The sequence below is a fragment of the Ambystoma mexicanum genome, chromosome 2q, assembly GCF_040938575.1.
Source record: "Ambystoma mexicanum isolate Mex_15411 chromosome 2q, UKY_AmexF1_1, whole genome shotgun sequence".
Lineage (NCBI taxonomy): Eukaryota > Metazoa > Chordata > Amphibia > Caudata > Ambystomatidae > Ambystoma > Ambystoma mexicanum.
The window spans coordinates 975952384-975976372 of record NC_090924.1 but is presented as its reverse complement, the minus strand read 5'-3'; the positions used below and the strand labels follow the sequence as shown (position 1 = coordinate 975976372).

Below are 23989 nucleotides of genomic sequence, written 5' to 3'. Positions count from 1 at the left end.
AGTAGGAAGCTAAATCCGGAAGCGAGGCATGATCTTGTGGGTCTTTAGGGGAACGGACCGGTAACTGCACCGTTTCCTGACACAGGCTCACCAGTACCTTTAGATCTCTCCGCCAGGTCCATGATCTTGGCTATTGGGCCTGCGAGGTCAAGATGTTTGTCCTGACAGCCCTTCCATGCATGACCACCAACTTTCCTGATGTCCTTGGTTGCTTTCGTCACAAATGTAACCATCTGAGAATCCAGCTCGGGTGTATCCATTACTTTACCAGGGAGCTCCAGCCTTAGGCTCTCACCCTAAAGAGTACCAGTTTTATTAGCGACTTCCTAATGCGTTGGGCCATGTACTGCGCCACCTTAGACGAAGGCAACTAGTCCGTGGAATTGGGGTGCCGGATGGCTTTAGGGTCAAACATATCATCAATGCCGTCAGCCTCATCTACCTTATTTTCGGCCACACTTGATAAACCTTTGTGCTGGACCTGCTCACTAGGACCCTTGCCCATTCAGTCATCACCACCATCATCACCACCATGGTCATTATCATCATTATCAACATCACCATCAGATGTTGTATATCCTCCTGTATCCCCATATTGCCCCTGGAGTAGGGGGTAAGAGGTCTGGAACTACCATTTTACTCAGAAATGTGCTCTTTAGCTTAAGAAAGGTATCGGCAAACTCTTGAGCTTACTTCATTCACCATCACCTCGACCTGGGGAGTAGAAGAGGTTGCCCTTTTCCTGGTCTTATCACTCTCCTGAATGTCAACCCCTTTCTTGGGGTGTTTAGCAGAGGTCCCATCTCCTGAGCTGCGTGCTCTCTTTCTTTTTCCTGGTACCCCTGTACCTTTAACTGCTATCAGCACCTGCAGGTGGTCCTGAAAAGGCTTAACTCCTTGGTTCACAGCTATGTCTAGTGTGAAGGCATCATGAAGCAAGACGCAGACAACCAATTCATAATTCAAAACAAACACTTTTATTAACTTAAATGTCAGGATGCAAAAAGGCTATCTTGACCTATACTAAGCTGGGATTTCCCTACCTAAATAAAACGAAGGAAAGCATGAGTCAAACATAGGAATCTGTCCAAAACCTATGCTTGTCCTCACAATAAATCTATACAGTGTGTAGGGATGTCATCAACCAAAAGAAACAGTGTCCAACACAAACTTCTGAGCTTCTTCCAGCTCTCGGCTTCCTTTCAGCTTCCTTCCCCAAGTATAAAACAGTTCCGCAAAAACTCTCAAAATAACCTTCCTTGGACTTAAGATGAAAATGTCTTAATCAGGACTGGGGGTTCCCTTCGTCAAGTCAGGACTCTTGGTTTCCTTCCCCAAGTTTTAAGTAACACAGTTCAAACCACAAAAGCACCTTGAGACTCCGTCCTCAGGGCAGTAAATGTTTCAAGTCTCAGGGTTCTCTTCCCCAATATTTAGTTTCAATACCACAAAATATCCTTTGTCTTCTTAGGGCTCTTTGCCACACTTGCGCCCTCTTTTTATGGTTGGTTTTTATGTAAATATCTTGACTGTGTTAGATGTAAATTTCAGGGTTCCTGTTAATTCGGCTTTCAAAGTCTATTTCTGTCATGGGTAGTTTTCACAGAATTTGGTATTCAATATGCCTCTCTTTGATTCCATGTTAAAGTTCTATTCACTTTAGAGTTCAGCATACTGTGGCTTGCTTATCCTTTAAAGTTATATTCATTTTCAGCCCTTCAATCATATAATGGTTTGCTTGATTTGAAGTTCTGTTCCATTCTTGGGTTCCAATGTCTTAATTCTGTTTGTTAACGCAGTTTTGATTCAGTTTGGTATTCAATAATTATAGGTTTTGCCTATGGTTCATTTTCGCTTTATCTGTTGTTCAATTTTCGTTCTTTTCAAGTTATTTGAATTGCTCAGTGTTCAGAGACTGTCAAAAACGTGCTCATTCGAGGCATTTGACCACGCCAATACAAAGGATTCAGCAAATAATAAAGTTCCCACACGCTCGCGCCGGGTTTCTCATTCATCAGAAACTCACTGGTCGCTTTAAAAGTTCTTGCTGCAGCATGGATCACACAGCCTTCTGCTTTTAGTGTCAGGGCTCCAGCTCCTGCCCCTCAGACTCTCCTGTGTTGGTCCACCAACACAGGGGAACAAGCACTTTGAGCAGCAAGGAAAGGGGCATCCTTCCCACACGGCTCCGTTCACCTTGTTCAGCCCTCTCCAGGGAGTCCCAGCTCCCATGCCACGATTCCATGGACCGCCTCTCTCGGTAGTCCTCAGTGTCTAAGCATTCTGCTCCAGTAGGGATCTCTCCTGCATGCACCAACTTCCTTACTGCTTTTCATGTCACTCTGTTTCCCACTGGGCTGGGCTCCTTTTATACACTGGTATGGGCTCCTTTTATACACCTGCAGCCCCTTGGCAGGCTGCAGGTTACAATGTCCAATTAACCTTTTGTGAGAAACCTGAGGGTATTTTCACTTAAAGACCCCACGGATCCTATGTTCAGGTGGCCAGGGGAGGGCCATCGCACCTGGATCTCAACCATGGGGCTAAACAATTGAGGGAGGAACACTTGGGCAGGGGATCCTTGGGGACTGCGGGAGGAACGCCCTCGGACACGACACGGTATCCCCTTTTCCGACACTCCCTTAACATCCTACCCCAGCATTTTCCCCGAATGGAAAAGAAGGCAAAAACATCACAGGAAACCAAAACCGTCCCTAACTATGACTTTATCTCTCCTTCCTTGAGGATATAAAACAAACCTAAGAAAACCCATTTATCTACAACCATACATCTACCTTCCCCGTCCTGACAATTAACATGGTTTTTCCAAAATCCTTGTGAAATACTACAATTCCTAACATTCCTGCTTTCTCTTTGACTGCCAAAATATTGAGAAGAAGAGGCCACCAGGAGTAATGAAGATTACCCTTAGGAAAATACCAGCAACAGCCCTACCTACTCTATGGCAATGTCCCACTAACAAAGGCATGCAAAGTCAGGCACAAGACCATTATTACCAACACCTGAAGCCTGTTAGTGGGCCAGCAAAATATAAAAGGAGGGGCCAGAAACACAAGGAGAGCAGCAGAAGCACATGTGAGGAAAAGCGTGGTGGAGGCTGGAGTTGTCGTGGGCCAGTGAAGATTGCAGGTGGCACCGAGACTGAACCAGAGGAGCTGGATCCTTGTCTCGTGGATGGCAAGGGAGTTGAAGTCCCTTTCTGCAGAGGTCACATATATGGAAGCAAAGCTGTGCTGATCCACCTACCCCCACCCCCATTCCAGAAAGAAGGGGCTTAATAGTTCCTGGCGTTATAAGTACGACGAAGAAGCAGAGGGGCATTGTGGAACGCCTAATGGAACTAGACTGAACTGGGAGCAAGACCCTGGAAGAATCTTCTGAGGAAAAGACTCAAGTGACAAGTGGAGCTGCAAGAGAGCCCCAGTGAGTTTCAAAGAGTAAAAAGCCCCGGAAGTCTCTGCCCGCGAAAGCGATTGTTTAAAGGAACAGTATCAAGTAAACCAAAAGCATTATTGAACACTACTTCACAGAGAAATCTTACAAGCATGTGAAAACAAAGTTGCAAAAGGACTGTTTGCTTTGAAATAGACTGGCGAATGAACTTTACCATTACAAGCACAGTTTTGAATTGGAAATAGGATTTGGGAAAGTAACATGTGTAAGATATGGGGGAAGAGAGTAGCATCGGGATTATTATTAAGGGCCAAGAGAAAGAAAGAAAGCCTGCTAATGCAGATGCTTTATAGAAAACGAGTGGAGCTTCCGAGGGGAGCTAGCGAAGTATGAGCAAACTGGTGAAACAGTGAAATCAAGCAAAACAAAGGCAAGTGAAGATTACAAATGAATGCGGCTTGTGAACTGTATGAAAGTAAATGCCAGAGGTGCAAGAAGCACAATCCTGAGAAGGAAGCTCAGGTGTCAGAGTGTTCACGAACAGGAGTGAAAGAATACTATGAGGTAGCAAATGTCTCTGATATGACAAAGTGTTGAAACATATTGAAGTTGTGTGGAAGTGAAACTTCCAAAGTGCCAATAAGGCAAATGTGAACCAAGAATACTAAAGAAAGCACGAGTACGTGAAAACGACATTAACCAGAATCCTGTGAAGTAAAGGTTGAAACGTTTAAGTACAGGAAGGACCAGATTCGGTAGAGGGAAGCCTGAGGGACCTATTGTGACATTGTTGTTGAAACGTGAAAGACCAAAGAGACTCAGACTTAAGGCGAGGGAAACCCGAGAGGTCTGATTGGAAATATTGTTGTACCAGAACTATAACCAAGGCGAGGGAATCCTAAATAAAAAACTGTATTGTTGAAATACCCAGATGAAAGAACCCTGACAAGATTGTGTTTCAGAAATACCCAGGCAAAGGAAGCCAAATTATGGGAAGCCGCTCAGGTCAAAATTACACCTTTGAGAATGTGACATATTGAAATGAATACAAGATTCAATGAAATGTGTAAGGCAAACATTGAGATGACTATAATATATATCGAAATGAGTATGACATGTATTGAAATGAGTATGACATACACTGAAATTCAGTCAATAAGACATGCATTGAAATGAATATAACACATGTTGAAGTGAATACGATATGCAATGGAATGAACATGACACCCATTGAAATGAATATGACACACGTTGAAGTAAATATGACACCCATTGAAATGAATATGACACACGTTGAAATAAATATTACACCCATTGAAATTAATATGACACACGTTGAAGTGAATATGACATGCAATGGAATTAATATGACACCCATTTGAATGAAAATGAAACACGTTGAAATAAATAACGCACACGTTGAAGTGAATAGGACATGCAATGGAATGAATGACACCCATTGAAATGAATATGACACCCATTGAAATGAATATGGCACACCTTAAAGTGAATATAACATGCATTGGAATGAATAAGACGTGCATTGAAATGAGAAGGACATGCATTGAAATAAATATGACATCCATTGAAATGAATATGACACAGGTTTAGTGAATAGGACATGCAATGGAATGAATATGACACCCATTGAAATGAATATGACTCACATTGAAGTGAACGTAAAATGCATTGAAATTAATATACTATGCATTAGAATAAATAGGACATGCATTGAAATAAATATGACACCGATTGAAATTAATATGACACACGTGAAAGTGTATTGGAAATGCAATGTAATTAATATGACACTGATTGAAATGAATATGACACACGTTGAAGTGACTATAACATGCATTAGAATGAATATGACATGCAGTGAAATGAATAGGACATGCATTGAAACAAATATGACACCCATTGAAATGGATACGACAAACATTGAAGTGAATAGGACATGCAATGGAATGAATATGACACCCATTGAAATGAATATCACACACTTTGAAGTGAATATGACACACTTTGAAGTGAAAAGGACATGCAATGGAATGAATAAGACATGCATTGGAATGCATATACCATGCATTGGAATGAATAAAGACATGCATTGAAATAAATATCACACCCATTGAAATGAATATGACACATGTTGAAGTGAATAGGACATACAATGGAATGAATATGAAACCCATTGAAGTGAATGTAATATATATTAAAATTAATATAACATCCATTTGAATGAATAACAGATTACCTCCACGTCCCTCTTCCTTCCTCTTCCCAGTACCTACCTTTGAGAACCTTCCGTGATCACTGGAATTCTTTTCTTTTCAAGCTGGCCTCCTCCAATTGGAAGGAGTTGGCAGGTGTTATAAGGACTTTGGTGGTCTTCAGGTCTTCGATCCAGGGCAGGCATGTTCTGGAACGGACAGACAACCCCTCAGCTTTGGCTTACATCAACCATCAGGGGGTACAGGGTCCCGCTCTCTGGAGGTTCTGGCTTTGTCCATTTGGACCTGGGCCACGGCACAATTGATCTCCTTGAGAGCGGTCCATATCCAGGGAGTGGACAATATGACTGCGGACCAGCTCAGCAGGGTGTTCCCGGTCGCAGGGGAGATTTCTCTTCATCCCAAGGCTCTTCAGGAGGTGAGTCGGTTGTTCGGGCATCCCTGAACGTCTATTTGCATCCCCTGCAAATCTCAACTTTCCTGCTTTTGCTTGAGGACTCTGTCCCCCGGGGCATAGAGGAGGACGCTCTTCCTTTGACTTGGCCCCCAGAGCTTCTTTATGCCTTTCCTCCAAATCCCATGATTCTGCAGGTCATCAGCACAATCAGATAATCTCTGTGCGTATTCATCCTAGTAGTCCCTTACTGGCCTCAGAGGGGGTGGTTCCCGGACTTCTGGAGATGCAGTTAGTTTTTCTTTGGTTGTTGCTCAGGTGGCTTTCTCCATTGCGGGTGGTCAATGTCCTCCTTCTCCTCTCTCATCCGTTGTGGGTTCTGGAAACAGAGAGGAGGGATCTCCTGGCATTAGGCCTTTTAGCTGCAATGGCTGCAATGGTTCAGAGGGCGCGTCAGTCCTCTACACTTAAATCCTCTGACCGTCATTGGGCTAATCTTCTGGCTTGGTGTTACCTGAAGTGTGTCCTGGCACTGGAGTGTGGCCCCCCAGACATTTTGCAATTTCTTCATGAAGGGGCGGAGAAGGGGTTGTTGGTCTCTACTTTCTGTTCTCAGTGGTCTGCCATTCGTGCTTTCCAGGTTTCCTGGTCCTCTCCAGTAGGGTGCGAGGCTCTGGTCTCAAAGCTCTTGAAAGTGGTAGCAGGTACTCATCCTTTGGGCCATGTTGGGGTTCCCCGTGGGATGCTGAGGTAAGTGCTGAGTGAGAGATGGCACTCTCATGGGTCATTGACCAAGTGCAGTAACAATGAGGCAAGTGGAACGCCCAGAGGCAAGTGCGAGAGGACTGGCAAGGGTGCCCGGGACCTGTGAGACTCTGAGGTACACCTGGCGGCCAGTCGGCAAACTGTGCGGAAAAGGAGGGAGAGAGGGATAGAGCTGAGAAAGAGGCTAGCAGAGTAGAGAGATAGAGAAGGAAGAGGAGAAGAGGAATGTCTTAAGGAGTTTCCGGAACTTAACAAGATCAGGCTCAAGACAGAAGGCAGCAGGGAGGCTAGTCCATAGGCAGGCCGCTGCTGAGGATAAAGATCTCCCTCCAAATTTTTCTTGGAGAACCGGCTCCCTCGCAGAAGGTTGGAGGTAGATGAGTGGAGGGCTCGGGAAGGACAGTATTTAGGTAGGCATTGTTGCAGATAGGCTGGTCCCATGCCCCAGAAAGCCTTGTGGACAATGCAGAGGGTCTTGAGCTTGATCCTTGCAGACACAGGGAGCCAGTGGAGGAATTTCAGCGCCAGAGAGATGCGGTCCGTGGGCTTGAGGCCAAGGATAAGTCTTACGTTTATGTTCTGAATGAGTTGCAGAGGGCGCAGAGCAGAGGCAGGGAGGTTGAGAAAGAGGCTATTGCAGTAGTCCAGCCTCGAGAGAACCAGGGCTATGGAGACAGTGAGTTGCTCGGGGAAGGTGAGAAAAGGAAATTTATCACTGAGGAGGTGCAGCTAGTAGTTGGACTTCTTAGAGATGTCCGAAATGTGAGTGACGAAGGAGAGAATGCAGTCAAAGATGACCCCAAGGTGTTTTGCCTCACAGGTGGGTGCCGTTGCAGGACCAAGGGAGGCTGACCAGAAAGAGAGTGGGAACGTGGGAGCAGGACTCCTGATGTGAACGATCTCAGTCTTACTGGCACTGAGGCAGAGGTAGTTTGCAGCACACCATGGCTGAATTGCGGACAGACAGTCAGATATGAGAAAGGTATAAAAGGTTGCTCAGGGTAGCCTGAAGCAGAGTTGCATGTCATCAGAGTAACACTGGAAGTTAGAGATAAAAGTGACAATCACACATGCCAGCGGAGCCATGTAGACGTTGAAGAACCAGGGGGCTAAGTTAGAACCCTGGGAAACACCACAGGTTGAAAGAGTGATAGTAGAAAGAACGGACCCAAGTTCCACCTGGGATGGACGGTCGGAAAGGAATGAGGTTACCCACGCCAGAGCCTGACCTGTGATTCCCAGGGTGTCACAAAGATGTGCAATCAGGATGTTGTGGTTTACCATGTCAAAGGCAAAGAAGAGGTCAAGAAGAATGAGAACAGAGGGGTGTTAGTGTCAGGATTTAAGAGCAGGTCTTCACATGTATTCAGAAGAGCGGTTTCCGTTCCTCTGTATGCTCTAAAGCTAGACTGATGGTCGTGGAGGCAACCAGCAGATTCAGTGTTGAGGGTGAGCTGAGAGATAGCCAGCTTCTCTAAGAGTTTGTCCAGGAAGGGGGTGATAGAGAGGGGTTGGTAGTTTACCGGAATAGAGGGGTCAGCATAGGGTTTAAGCAGTGGGCGCACAATGGAGTGCTTAAGAGAAGATCGGAAAACTCCAGTGGCAAAAGAGAGATTGCAGAGATCAGCCAAGGCTGGAACAAGAGAGTCAATGTTGTACTTAATGGTTTTGGAGGGGCAGAGGTCCACCTGTTTGGATGAGGCCTTCATAGATCGGACTTGTCTGGTGACCTCATCAGGTGTAATGTGATTGAGAGAAGAGTGGAGAAGTGGCAGAGTGGCAAAGGGAGGCTCCAGAAGTGTTGGTGTATGATGTGGTGTGGAAGTGAGAGAGAAAAGAATGTCTTGGTTTTTTTCAGTGAAGTGTGCAGCCGGGGCCGAGCAAAGGTCCTGAGTGGGTGTGACAGAGGAGGAGGAGGGAGAATATTGAAGATTACCAGTAAGTAATCTGAGTATTACCTCCACGTCCCTCTTTCTCCTTCAGGTAAGTTGTACCAAAGCAGGAACAGGGACGTCATTTCACCAAAATGCCAGGGGTAGCGGAAGTGACATCACAATGCCGCGCCACCAAGAGTGACATCACAAGAAGTAGTCATTTGATCCCGCCCCATGTGGCACCACAATAAGTGATGTCATTGACCACGCCCCCTTGTGACATCACAGGAAGTGGCATCATATGCAACTTTGACAGAAGGCTCCAATACACTGTAAAGACTTTATTTTTGGTGCAAACTGAGGTAACGAAACTGCTTGTGTAAACCAGTACACATGTAGAGAGGAGCGTGGCATTCTGTTAGATCTCAAAATCTGTCTCAACGGGGATTATAGCAAACAGGCACAAATCACTCTTCCCTTTGCCAACCATCTCCCTCAGCAACCCCTATGAATTTGGGCCCAGGTGCCTGCCTGTCCAGCTGCACCTCGCACTACCTTTTGCCCCCCCAGCAATTGTGGTCTGTATCTGTAACCCTACAGCCCCCTCTCTTTGCACCTACGAGCCACCCGCTGGCTGCACCTTCTAATTACCGGCACTTAGCCACCCCTGGCTGCACTCTGTTACCTGCACTTCTCCATCCCTCCTCCCCTTTTTGCACTTCTCCATCCCCCTTTGCACTTCTCCCCGCCCACCTCCCTGCATCTGAATGACACAAGGCCTAGTAAGATTGGTTGTTTTGTCCTCCCTTTGTTCCCCGCTCCTTGTCTTGTGGTGCCTAGAAACACTTGTGTAAAGGCGTGTTATAAATGCCCTATCACATCATATCATAACCCCACCATACCCACCCAAGCTCAAACATAAAACTTGTTAGCACACAATAGAACATAATAACAAGACCAGGGGCTTCCGTCTGGCAGCGCAACGCCTACTACTCCAACCCAACTCACCTTGAACTTCACTAGCACACAGCATGTTCTTTGGATCTGCACACATTAAAACACCAGGTTTCGCATCTTGCCATGCCTTTCGCTCCCATTAAATCCACCCCTCACACTTTCAGAACTTGCACTGTGCTAGACCCAGGTACTCAGGATCCACTGGATGGAGGTCCTCAAATTCAATAGATTAGCAAAGAATACTCATCACTGACTGCAACTTCGGCTGCTGGGGGAACTGTTATTAGGCTGCTGCAGCAGCCTGTATTTCCAAGGTTGAGGTGAGGTTGAGAGGGTCATGAGAGTTCATTGAGTTAGTGTGAATGAAGAAAGCAGAGTCACAATTGCATTGTTCCCTCGTGCCCTCTTGTATTGCCAACACATGACATGAAATGAAGCCTCAATGTGAAGACAAACAGCCCTGAGACCCCAAAGGTACCAAATCTGAAAGTCTGTGACCCAATGATCCTGCCACATGTGTGCTCTACCAGATTAGTTAGATCTCATTGAAGAGCAGCTGCAGACGATGTACAGCGAGCCCCAGCCCCTACAATGGAATGCAAAATTACTCGTGTATGACATTGCTCAGGACATGCATGGACCCATCACATCACTGAGCTGCTTTAATTGTGGTTCCTAGACTCGCACAGCACCCTGCTCCACTCATGTGCACCTTTTATTCTAACCACTCCGCTATTCCAGCACAGGAATGTAACTCAATCAATGCTCCCCGATCGCGACCTGCAGTGCCCCCCTGCTGCGAAGGGGCTCCAATACTGGGCCTGCATTTCATTTCTCAGTCCCGCCCTGTAGTGCCCCAGTGGTTCTAACACTAGTGACCACAGTGTGCCGTGCCAATACGTGCTACCCTGTAGAAAACTGCAAGACACAGGTACGCAACAATAGTCTTCCGACAAGTCCTCACTTATTGCGCTGGAAGATACATGTCTTCAACATGCAGTTTGGTGTGGACGAAAGAGTGGCATGGCAAATATTTGAACCAAAATCCCAACACACTCTTTTCACTCTGACACATGTGACCCTCCATTCCTCTGTGAAAAATTGGCATTGAGGAATATACAACCAGTATCAAGACCACAAATATGTAGAAACACACGAATACAAAGGATTCTGGTACTTCTGATTTCAGCATCTTCCTTTCCCTCTAAACCAACTAACCAACTGACCCATTCATTCCAGAGCAAAGCTCCAAGAAGCCGCCAAACTTGCATAAGTGGGCTATAGACAGAGTTCTCAAATGTCCTGTGCCCATGCATGAGGCCATCCAGTTCTGTTTTTTCATTGGAATTCTGGTGTTTTGCTGTCTTTCAAATAATAAAGGGGGAACAACTACAAGTCCCATAATCCAAAGCAAAAAGGCAGGTCTGTGTGAGTAGATAGCATCACTTTGCATTAGAATACCTCATTTATGGGTATATCCTGTAGAGTTCAATGGTTTAATCCGACCACTGCAACCCTTTAACACAGCCAAAAATGTGTTTATGACTTCCAATTGTTCCATCCAATGCCCCCTCCCTAGCCTCCTACCATTCCCCTTAAGACATCTGACTTCACCAGCGTTGGGGGTCATGAAAGGTTTGGACATGCACACACCTTTGAGCGGCAGTATCTGTGAAGATAGGGGAGAAGGCGGGGGTGGAGGCCTCCGGATGTTTCCGTAATGAGTACGGAGTTATGTAATCTTTTTTTCTCCTGCACATTATTGAAATAGCAGTGTCAGCATTTTATGGGGTTCTCTTCCTGCAAATCCCCCAGCATAGTTTCCATTTGAAGTTCGATGCATGCTTTTCCTTTCTTTTCGTGCTTTGCTGATCTACGCAGAATTCATCACAATGCACTTGGCCTGTGAAGAAGGTGCACAGAGTGAGCAGATTCCCAGGGAGGGGGCGTGTGCCATGAGGCAGAAGCCCAAACGGCAGACGCTGTGTGCGTTCCTCTCCCCCACCCCATACAGTGAAGTGTCAACTTAGTTCAAATGGACCCCAAGCAGTGCCTGTCGCCGGGCTTGTCCACGGCTTTATTGAAGCACAAGACCAAAGGATGGTCCCACGGGGAACCCCCACTGGGCCCAAAGGATGAGTACCTGCTACCCCTTTCAAGAGTGTTGCGACCAGAGCCTCGCCCCCTACCGGAGAGGACCAGGAAACCTGGAAAGCCCGAATGGCAGACCACTGAGAACAGAAAGTAGAGACCACCAACCCCTTCTCCGCCCCTTCATGAAGAAATGGCAAAATGCCTGGGAGGCCACACTCCAGTGCCAGGACACACTTCAGGTAACACCAAGCCAGAAAATTAGCCCAATGACGGTCAGAGGACTTAAGTGTAGAGGACTGACGCGTGCCGTCTGAACCATCCCAGCCATTGCAGCTGAAAGGCCGAATGGCAGGAGATCTCTCCTCTCCGTTTCCAGAACCCACAACGGCTGAGAGAGGAGAAGGAGGACATTGACCACCCGCAATGGAGACAGCCACCTGAGCAACACCCAAGGAGAAGCAAACTGTATCTCCAGAAGGCCCGGGAACCACCCCCTCTGAGGCCAGTAAGGGACCACCAGGATGAACACGCACAGAGATTATCTGATTGTGCTGATGACCTGCAGAATCAGGGGATTTGGAGGAAAGGCATAAAGAAGCTCTGGGGGTCAAGTCAAAGGAAGTGTGTTCCCTTCCCCCCCCCAAAACCCCAGGGGGCAGAGTCCTCAAGCGAAACCAGGAAAGTTGAGAGTTGCATGAGGATGCAAATAGGTCCATCCAAGGATGCCCGAACAACAGACATGCCTCTTGAAAAATCTTGGGATGAAGAGACATCTCCCTTGAGACCGGAATCACCCTGCTGAGCTTGTCCGCAGTCACATTGTCCACCCCCTGGATATGGACCACTCTCAAGGAGACCAGTTGTGCCACGGCCCAGGTCCAAATGAACAAAGCCAGATCCTCCAGAGAGCGGGACCCCTTACCCCCTGATGGTTGATGTAAGCCAATGCTGAGGGGTTGTCTGTCCGTTCCAGAACATCATTCCCCTGGATCGAAGACCTGAAGACCTCCAAAGTCCTTCTAACACCTGGCAACTCGTCCAAATTGGAGGAGGCCAGCTTGAAAAGAAAAGAGTTCCAGTGAGCACGGAACCTACTCAAAGGTAAGTACTGGGAAGAGGGACACGGAGGTAATCTCTTATTCATTCAAATGGATGTTATATTAATTTTAATATATATTAAATTCGCTTCAATATGTGTCATATTCATTTCAATGGGTGTCATATTTATTTCATTGCATGTCTTATTCATTCTAATGCATGGTATATTCATTCGTATGCATGTCTTATTCATTCCATTGCATGTCCTATTCACTTCAACGTGTGTCATATTCATTTCAATGTGTGTCATATTCATTTCAATGGGTTTCATATTCATTCCATTGCATGTCCTATTCACTTTGTGTGTCATATCAATTTCAATGGGTGTCATATTCATTCCATTGCATGTCCTATTCACTCCAACGTTTGTCATATTAATTTCAGTGGGTGTCATATTTATTTCAATGCATGTCCTATTCATTTCACTGCATGTCTTATTCATTCCAATGCAATTTATATTCACTTCAATGTGTGTCATATTCATTTCAATCTGTGTCATATTAATTCCATTGCATGCCCAATGCACTTCAAACGTGTGTCATATTCATTTCAATGAGTGTCATATTTATTTCAATGCATGCCTTATTCATTCCAATGCATGGTATATTAATTTAAATGCATGTTATATTCACTTCAATGTGAGTCATATCCATTTCAATGGTTGTCATATTCATTCCATTGCAGTTCCTATTCACTAAATGTGTGTCATGTTCATGTCAATGGGTGTCATATTTATTTCAATGCATGTCCTTCTCATTTCAATGCATGTCTTATTCATTCCAATATATGTTATATTCACTTTACGGTGTGTCATATTCATTTCAATGGGTGTCATATTTACTTTGTGTGTCATATTCATTTAAATGGGTGTCATATTCATTCCATTGCATATCGTATTCACTTCAATATGTGTCATATTCATTTCAATGCATTTTTTATTCACTGAATTCCAGTGTATGTCATACTCATTTCAATACATGTCATACTCATTTCGATACATATTATAGTCATCTCAATGTATGCCTTACTCATTTCATTGCATGTTGTATTAAAGGGATGTTCCGGGACATTGTTGTTTTATTGTTCCTACGGTTCGGCCATGTGTTTTTAAGCATAAATCGGTAGATCGTAGAAAACTTTCCTATGGACCTTACCCGACTTTTCGTCCATTAACGCACTCGAAATCAGCTGCCATTTTGTGATAATCCTATCATTTCCCCCCATCGACCTGGCTCACCTGCGTTTGCGGCACTAAATCATATCCCCCGCCCCTGAAACAGACTTTATCAAAACATTCATATTTCCCGCCTCTATCCGTGACGTGACTGTGCTGCGTAGGCAAACGCGCCCAGGCGTCTTCTACGCGACTTCACACAGAACCCGGAAACCAACACAGATCAGCTCACAACACAGCGCACCACAATTCGGAATATGAAACTGTACTTTTAAATCAAACCGCAAGATTGTAAATTTGGTAAAGTACATTTATTTGACATCAAATGTTTAGAGAATATTCAGCGATTTGCATTTTTCTTTGCTCTCGATCCAAAATAGTTCGTCTTGAGGCAAGCGATGTTCGTGTGCAGTACACGGGGTGTTGGTTTACGATAAAATAAGCTCTTCGGTCGCACTGATAATCGCATGGCTGTTCCAACAACGAGGCACTAGGCCACCACAACGGTATGTATGTTGCATCTAGCCATTAGTACCGCGTAAGGGCATACTTGTACTTGGCGATCATCCCATAAAATGGTCAGGGTGGTAACGTTGTTCACGCGGAGAAGCAACTGGCGGTTGTAAAAGCCATCCGCCGGTGTCTGGTACTCGTGACACATACAATAATGAAAGATGTACCTGTTTTAAAAACATAAAAAATGAAATTAGTCTCGCCATCAGATCTTTATTAAAATTATTCATTTTATATATTAGGTCGGGAAATTATTTCATATCTAGGACAGTGCAACTGGGTATTATACGTCATTTCCAGTAACCCACCCCCTCTCCTCTGCCTTTTTCAGAGCTGCCTGAGCGCCAGTGGACCACCTCGTCACTGATATGATATAATATGGCATTTGCAACGCGCCTATACACAAGTGTTTCAAGGCGTGTCGAGGCAGGGAGGGGGGGTGAACAAGGAGAAGACAGACAACGATCCTACTAGGCCAGGTGTCATTCAGATCGCGCAAGTGCAGGGGTAGGGGGAAGGTAAAAGTGCAAGGGGAAGGGGAGGGGGGAAGTGGAGTACAAGGTAAGTAGCATCAAATAATAAATACATAGGGCCAGCTGGTGGCGAGTGCAAGGTAAGTGCAGAACAAGTGCTGGGAAGGGGGGGCTGTAGGATACTGAGACAGTCCCCCAGTGCAGGGGTTGACAGGGAGGCAGTGCAGGTGGAGAGTGGAAGGGCCCAGGACCGAGGTCGCAGACAGTGGACCAGTTGTAGCAGGGGAGAGGGAGAGAGAAAGCAGAAGCAAAGCAGAAGGTTTTGAGGTGCTTCCGTAAAAGGAGATGGTTCTCCTCAAGATAGTGCGTGGTACAAAACAATATGCCACATAGAACGAACAAGTACAACTTAACCCGTCTTTAAAGCTACTGTATAGTAATTAAATTGCGGTATAAACTCATCTAAAGAGTTACTTACATTATATTTGCATTTTCCATTGTGTCTGTGCGTAGGGCAGCCCCGAAATACCACTCCTTCTATGCCGACGTTATTTCTTCTAATGAACGAACATTAAATGGCTTTCGTTTCTGAAATTATATTCATTATCGTTTACGTTATTGCACCACACCCCCAAAAAGAAGTCTTTCGGGATGGTCCCGGCCTGTCAAGGTCAAATAACAATAGAAACTTATACTGAGTCGTGGGCCATTCCGGCACCCGAGCAAAAAATCAAAGCAGCTGACCTTCACTTTGAACGAGCACACATTCCTAGTTAGCTACATTCAGTGTAAGGCCATCTCACAGGACTTGAAATTTACACTCCATATTTGCATTTTGTCTGCGTGCATTTGCAGCCCCAGAGAACCATAAATACGGAGACATTCTATATTTTTTGAAAAATTATTTATATTACTGTTTGGTTTAATTTAATACGCAAATGAACAAGGTTGGATAGACACATTGCATGTACACTGAGCAATCACTTTTATTTACACAATACATAGCTACACATATTCAATGGGCCTGCGACATGAGGAGACTCCAGAGCAAAGTCACAGGTGACACCCGGGTGGTTCGCACAACTGCACGGTGAAGGGAGGGGCAACGGTGGAGAGACACATTGCATGTACACTGAGCAATCACTTTTATTTACACATTACATAGATACACATATTCAATGGGCCTGCAACATGAGGAGACTCGAGAGAACAGACAATCAAATTACAATCATTTAAACCGTGATGTGTATTTCTCAATGAGCTCTGCTTTAGGTGGACATGGAACAGAGGCAATGTTGGGTGGCAATGCAGTTGTCCCCTGCACAGGTTCGTTCACAACTCCATGTATGTGCCTATCTAGGACATCAACAATAAGTCTCTCAATAAACTCATATTGCGTATCCTGAAACACTGGTTTGATCACCCATTGTTTACTTCTTTTAGTGAAGGCCTTATTGTAGCGAAGCGTCCCTAAAGTTCCGGTCGTCCTACTTTGTTGACGGCCAACATTATGGTTATGTGCCAAGACCGCTAGAAGAGTCCGATTTATCATGCCCTCCATGCCAAAATGCAATCGTTTTGGCCTGTACTTTAGGCACATATTGTGGAACACCTCCAAATCTCCTGTGTGGCAGAATTCCGTGAGTCCCCTCAAATCTCTTGTTATAGTTTTATCAAATACAATCTTTTCAATGGCTTTGTGAGTGGGTGATGAAGGAATCAACCACTTCTTTTTCCGTGCCTCCTCTGTGGACAAATGGCCATGTTCACAATTGTGGAAATGTTGGTTTGTGGTCCAGCGGTGAACGTTGCTACAGTGTAGCATTACTGACCGCCATTTTTCCAGTAGAATTTCCAACGACCCTCCACATGTTTTTGAGCTCCACCAAAGATGGTTGCTGATTGACTTGGACCACTGTGAAATACCTTGCATATCTTTTTTTTTACCTGCAGCCGACATTTTTTTATTGATTGTTTTTGCAAGATGCCATACGTCAAATTGGTTATTTATATTTTTGTACTCTTCTGTCATTGTCTTGGCAATTGAAACGTGTCTGTCCGTGGCTATCAGGTCGATCACCATTCCCCGCGATTGTAGTTCTTGAAATGATGCTACAAAGCCAACTTTCTCCATGGCCACTGAGGATGTACTTTGTGACACCTGCACGACCACCGAACTCACAATTTTCTTACTTTCCATGTCCTGAAAGTGGTAGGTGCAGTACTTGGCTGAAAATCCTGGGCTGTCGCACTGTCCATCACCGGCTAGCCTGGACCGTTTGCCCGCGAATGTACTATCAATAGACATTTTTTCCATTCTCCAAGCTTCGCTAATGGCTGGAAATAGATAATCGATTTGGTATTTGTAGAACTGAGTTTTCGCAATGAAATGGATTCCCACAAACTGAAAGAAATACTCTAACTTTTTAAAACTTGAACCACTAAAAAGTGCAGCCGCTGCACAAAGTAGATTGCCTGCTGGCAGTTGCCCCAGCATGGGTTGTGCAGACCATGAGAAAGGATGATATTTTGTACAGGTGGAATGTATTTTAGGGTTAGTGCCTCGAATTGCACGAGTCACATTAATCAATGGCTCCCCACATACTTCCCCACCAACCGAATGCCCACATTTCATCCTAATAATAATATCAATCAAACAACTATCGAATACAATGAATTTGGCCTCTTTCCTTATACTGTCACTCTGCATCCCAGCTGGTTCGGCCTGTAACGTTGAGGACATGTCACTCACATGAAAGGTAGAATCTCTGATATCGTCTTCCGCTATGTTCAGTGATATTGATGGTGTTTCATTGTCGTCCACTTCATTCTCTTCCATTGCAACATCTGTTCCTTCTCCGGCGATGGGTGAATAAAACAATTTCTTCAACTTTCTCGCGGTTTTAGTTTTTGCGGGTGTGTATTCTGTGAATTGATCTTCGACTGCATCCGAACTACCAGGAGGACATTCACTATCAATGGCTGGTGGTGGTATAGCTCCGTTGTCAATCACTTCATATTCTTCCCATTGGCACGATGCATCTCCAGTCTCAAGTCCCTGCCAAAAGGTTTGACAAGCAACATCTCTCGTTCGCTTCACTGTCTGTGTAGATCTAGTTCGTACACCCACTCGCAACTAGAGGACAGATTGGAAAAGGGATGTTCACTTTAAACACAACTTACAGTATTGAACTATTAACAGTGAAAAACAACATAATATAGTGACCAGGACACTAACCTTCTTTTGCTTTCTTTTCTTTGAAACTTTCTTGCCTCGAACTTCAACATCAGGACGCTGTTGCTCCGACTCGTGTGTGCATGTCTCCACTTCCTCTTGCGCTGCAACGACTATATTTTCATGATAAGCACATCCATCACGCACTGACGCTCCATCGACTCCCTGAAACATAGAACTTTCATTAGTATGTATAATAATATTGAAAACACAAAATGTACTTGGGGACCAATACCCACGTACATCTCAATAGCAAAACACGAATGAACGCATTGTGTAGAACATTCAAACGACAATTATTCACGCATTGCTGATCTAGTTAGATGGAACTGTCAAGATCCATACCTCGGGCTCCGCATAGACTTCCATTGATGATATTATTGAAGATGATGCTTCAGCAACTCCCTGAAACACAGTAATTGCATTAGTATGGTTTTCTATTTTGTTAAAAAGAACATAAACTTTGTGCAGGCGTCAACGGCTCATCTAAATAGACCTGCACAAATGATCAGTTGTCTAAAATAAGTAATGGATATCTAAATATGATTCGATTTGCTCGATCGTTGGAAGTGTCACCACCCAGAGATCTGCATCAACTACTAGGGGTGATGTTCTTGTAGAACATTGCGCCGACCCGTAACTGCATGCTCCCCCTTCTTCTTGGACTAATGCTCCATCGACTCCCTGAAACATAGGACTTTCATTAGTAATGAACACAATATTGAAAAAAGAAGACACATAGGAGGGCGACGACAGAAGGACATATCAATGGCTAAAAACGAAAGAAACATTGTGTGTAACAATCACGCTACAAGAATGCAAGATCTGATGATTTCCATCGATGGAACTGTCCGGAAACGTACCTCGAGCATCTGAGTGACATCAACGGTTGTCGTCAATGCGTTGGACTCCTCAGCATCTCCCTGAAAGACAGTACTTGCATTATTGTGGATAACAATAATTATAACTGAAAACAAAGACTAGAGGACGAGTACTAGGGTGTACCATTAGGTAAACTAATTACACGATAAATTAAAACTATTGATTTACATGCCTAAAACAAGTCAGTGGCAGAATAGCTAAGTAAGATTACCCGATAGGCGCTTGAAGTGGCTGATGACTGCAATAACGACACGGATGGAGAATCTTCCGCCTTCATATTGAGTGGATACATAAATGGGGAAATTATTGTTTGCTAATGCTACACACTACCGCAAGGCCGAGAGCTAAATCCGTAAACTTGACTCACCAGTGGAGGGATGTGGACGAATAGAGTGGGAATAGCGGTTGAGAGCAATTTTCGCTTCGCTCGCGGTGTGTTCTTCTTTATTAGCAATGATGTGGAGTACATGTCTGAGCTAAAGTGCCTGCTGCAGATGCGGTATCGATCACCCCTCTTGTCCGCAAAGACTTCTAGGACTCTACTTTCAAGCTCAGATGGTGGATATCCGCAATATCGGACCCATTCTCTTATCTGATCTATTGTCTTAGGGAAAACATGCATTATAGTACCTTCAGATTTGTTATGGGTCTTCGAAGGGCAACCGCCAATGGAACAGGCAGGCATTGTGGAAAGTTCTGAAAAGTAAAGATCAACAATTCTCTATGAATACCAATGTGTTAAAAAATTAAATGACACATAAAAGGTTCAATGCAAGGTTCGTTTTGGTTCTTGGAACTATACACGTTATTCACATGTGGATAAGTATTTGAATAACTTTAAAAAAATAGAAAAATAATTTGACTAAACTCAGAACATGTGACTAGTTCCTTGCATGTACTGTCTTGAACGAAAAGAAAACATGGATGCAATTTGATGACTACTAGCAAATAGATATAAATTAAAAAATTGGACGCAAAATGATTATGGTACATGGCCTTACCTTGACGAACAAACAGTTAGATGCAGGGATCAGAGTAGTTTCTTGTCGTAGAACAGGGAGCAGTTCACAGGTTGCAAACTGACGAGTTTGCTCGAAGTGGTCACGGAAGTTCACAGAGACGAAGAGCAGATAACCAGCACCTTCACGGGTTGACTAGCAAAGCGCAAAGAAGTTCTCATTAGAAATATGAAGTGGGTTATAAAGAATTCGAAACAGGGGTGTGTTTGTGAATGAATGACGTGAATATGTCGTGGCATTATGCAGTTTGCAGTTGGGCGTCCAGCGTGAGGGGGGATGCTTGGCAGGAGACACGGGGTCTGGAGGTAGACATGGGAACAACAACCCATGCTCTATAGACCACTTTGAAGTGTACATGGTCTTTGGCACCTCTTGGCCTTTATCGCTCCCTGACAGCTCCACTTGCCAGCGCAAGTACCCCGGTGCGAACTGCCTTTGATAGGGCCGGGGGGGTGGATTGGGGCGGTGGTCGTGCAGAGAAGACACAGGAAGACTCGTGAATGGAGACACACTTATGTGGATTGCAGGGGGCCGTCCAGCGTGAGGGGGGATGCTTGGCAGGAGACACGGGGTCTGGAGGTAGACATGGGAACAACAACCCATGCTCTATAGACCACTTTGAAGTGTACATGGTCTTTGGCACCTCTTGGCCTTTATCGCTCCCTGACAGCTCCACTTGCCAGCGCAAGTACCCCGGTGCGAACTGCCTTTGATAGGGCCGGGGGGGTGGATTGGGGCGGTGGTCGTGCAGACAAGACATAGGAAGACTCGTGAATGGAGACACACTTATGTGGATTGCAGGGGGGCGTCCAGCGTGAGGGGGGATGCTTGGCAGGAGACACGGGGTCTGGAGGTAGACATGGGAACAACAACCCATGCTCTATAGACCACTTTGAAGTGTACATGGTCTTTGGCACCTCTTGGCCTTTATCGCTCCCTGACAGCTCCACTTGCCAGCGCAAGTACCCCGGTGCGAACTGCCTTTGATAGGGCGGGGGGGTGGATTGGGGCGGTGGTCGTGCAGACAAGACACAGGAAGACTCGTGAATGGAGACACACTTATGTGGATTGCAGGGGGGCGACCAGCGTGAGGGGGGATGCTTGGCAGGAGACACGGGGTCTGGAGGTAGACATGGGAACAACAACCCATGCTCTATAGACCACTTTGAAGTGTACATGGTCTTTGGCACCTCTTGGCCTTTATCGCTCCCTGACAGCTCCACTTGCCAGCGCAAGTACCCCGGTGCGAACTGCCTTTGATAGGGCGGGGGGGTGGATTGGGGCGGTGGTCGTGCAGACAAGACACAGGAAGACTCGTGAATGGAGACACACGTATGTGGATTGCAGGGGGGCGTCCAGCGTGAGGGGGGATGCTTGGCAGGAGACACGGGGTCTGGAGGTAGACATGGGAACAACAACCCATGCTCTATAGACCACTTTGAAGTGTACATGGTCTTTGGCACCTCCTGGCCTTTATCGCTCCCTGACAGCTCCACTTGCCAGCGCAAGTACCCCGGTGCGAACTGCCTTTGATAGGGCGGGGGGGGGTGGATTGGGGCGGTGGTCGTGCAGACAAGACACAGGAAGACTCGTGAATGGAGACACACTTATGTGGATTGCAGGGGGGCGTCCAGCGTGAGGGGGGATGCTTGGCAGGAGACACGGGGTCTGGAGGTAGACATGGGAACAACAACCCATGCTCTATAGACCACTTTGAAGTGTACATGGTCTTTGGCACCTCTTGGCCTTTATCGCTCCCTGACAGCTCCACTTGCCAGCGCAAGTACCCCGGTGCGAACTGCCTTTGATAGGGCCGGGGGGGTGGATTGGGGCGGTGGTCGTGCAGACAAGACACAGGAAGACTCGTGAATGGAGACACACTTATGTGGATTGCAGGGGGGCGTCCAGCGTGAGGGGGGATGCTTGGCAGGAGACACGGGGTCTGGAGGTAGACATGGGAACAACAACCCATGCTCTATAGACCACTTTGAAGTGTACATGGTCTTTGGCACCTCTTGGCCTTTATCGCTCCCTGACAGCTCCACTTGCCAGCGCAAGTACCCTGGTGCGAACTGCCTTTGATAGGGCGGGGGGGTGGATTGGGGCGGTGGTCGTGCAGACAAGACACAGGAAGACTCGTGAATGGAGACACACTTATGTGGATTGCAGGGGGGCGACCAGCGTGAGGGGGGATGCTTGGCAGGAGACACGGGGTCTGGAGGTAGACATGGGAACAACAACCCATGCTCTATAGACCACTTTGAAGTGTACATGGTCTTTGGCACCTCTTGGCCTTTATCGCTCCCTGACAGCTCCACTTGCCAGCGCAAGTACCCCGGTGCGAACTGCCTTTGATAGGGCGGGGGGGTGGATTGGGGCGGTGGTCGTGCAGACAAGACACAGGAAGACTCGTGAATGGAGACACACTTATGTGGATTGCAGGGGGGCGTCCAGCGTGAGGGGGGATGCTTGGCAGGAGACACGGGGTCTGGAGGTAGACATGGGAACAACAACCCATGCTCTATAGACCACTTTGAAGTGTACATGGTCTTTGGCACCTCTTGGCCTTTATCGCTCCCTGACAGCTCCACTTGCCAGCGCAAGTACCCCGGTGCGAACTGCCTTTGATAGGGCGGGGGGGTGGATTGGGGCGGTGGTCGTGCAGACAAGACACAGGAAGACTCGTGAATGGAGACACACTTATGTGGATTGCAGGGGGGCGTCCAGCGTGAGGGGGGATGCTTGGCAGGAGACACGGGGTCTGGAGGTAGACATGGGAACAACAACCCATGCTCTATAGACCACTTTGAAGTGTACATGGTCTTTGGCACCTCTTGGCCTTTATCGCTCCCTGACAGCTCCACTTGCCAGCGCAAGTACCCCGGTGCGAACTGCCTTTGATAGGGCGGGGGGGTGGATTGGGGCGGTGGTCGTGCAGACAAGACACAGGAAGACTCGTGAATGGAGACACACTTATGTGGATTGCAGGGGGGCGTCCAGCGTGAGTGGGGATGCTTGGCAGGAGACACGGGGTCTGGAGGTAGACATGGGAACAACAACCCATGCTCTATAGACCACTTTGAAGTGTACATGGTCTTTGGCACCTCTTGGCCTTTATCGCTCCCTGACAGCTCCACTTGCCAGCGCAAGTACCCCGGTGCGAACTGCCTTTGATAGGGCGGGGGGGTGGATTGGGGCGGTGGTCGTGCAGACAAGACACAGGAAGACTCGTGAATGGAGACACACTTATGTGGATTGCAGGGGGGCGTCCAGCGTGAGGGGGGATGCTTGGCAGGAGACACGGGGTCTGGAGGTAGACATGGGAACAACAACCCATGCTCTATAGACCACTTTGAAGTGTACATGGTCTTTGGCACCTCTTGGCCTTTATCGCTCCCTGACAGCTCCACTTGCCAGCGCAAGTACCCCGGTGCGAACTGCCTTTGATAGGGCGGGGGGGTGGATTGGGGCGGTGGTCGTGCAGACAAGACTTGTTTGCCGCAGGGCCTCACCAAGGAGAGGCCATCTAACTGCATGTAAGAGGCAGGCTGCAGGATCTAGTACATGGAAGGCAGGGGGGTGAGTTTATAAATACCTCACCCTCCCAGGAGAATATATGGGTGCAGTTCACCCTGGAGACCCTGGATGCCTAGGCAGTTAGTCAGCAGCAGGCTGGCCTGTGGTGGCAAGGCGGCACGGGCCAGAGGGGGTCATCTCTGTACCCGGTGCCCAAAAGGATGATTTATTATGATCAACCATATTGATTATTTACCTATAACCATGTTTTGTATCAATAAAATCCAACGGCCTTTTATTGCCAACGCTTGAACAAAGTGGTGTGGTAACAACCATTGTTAAAATAT

General features: G+C 46.4%; 1 protein-coding gene across 2 annotated transcripts in view; it reads left to right on the top strand.

The window, feature by feature from the left end:
• The window catches only part of ULK4 (unc-51 like kinase 4), a 2742936-nt gene that overhangs the window by 2323598 nt on the left and 395349 nt on the right, over positions 1 to 23989 (top strand). The window lies entirely within an intron of this gene.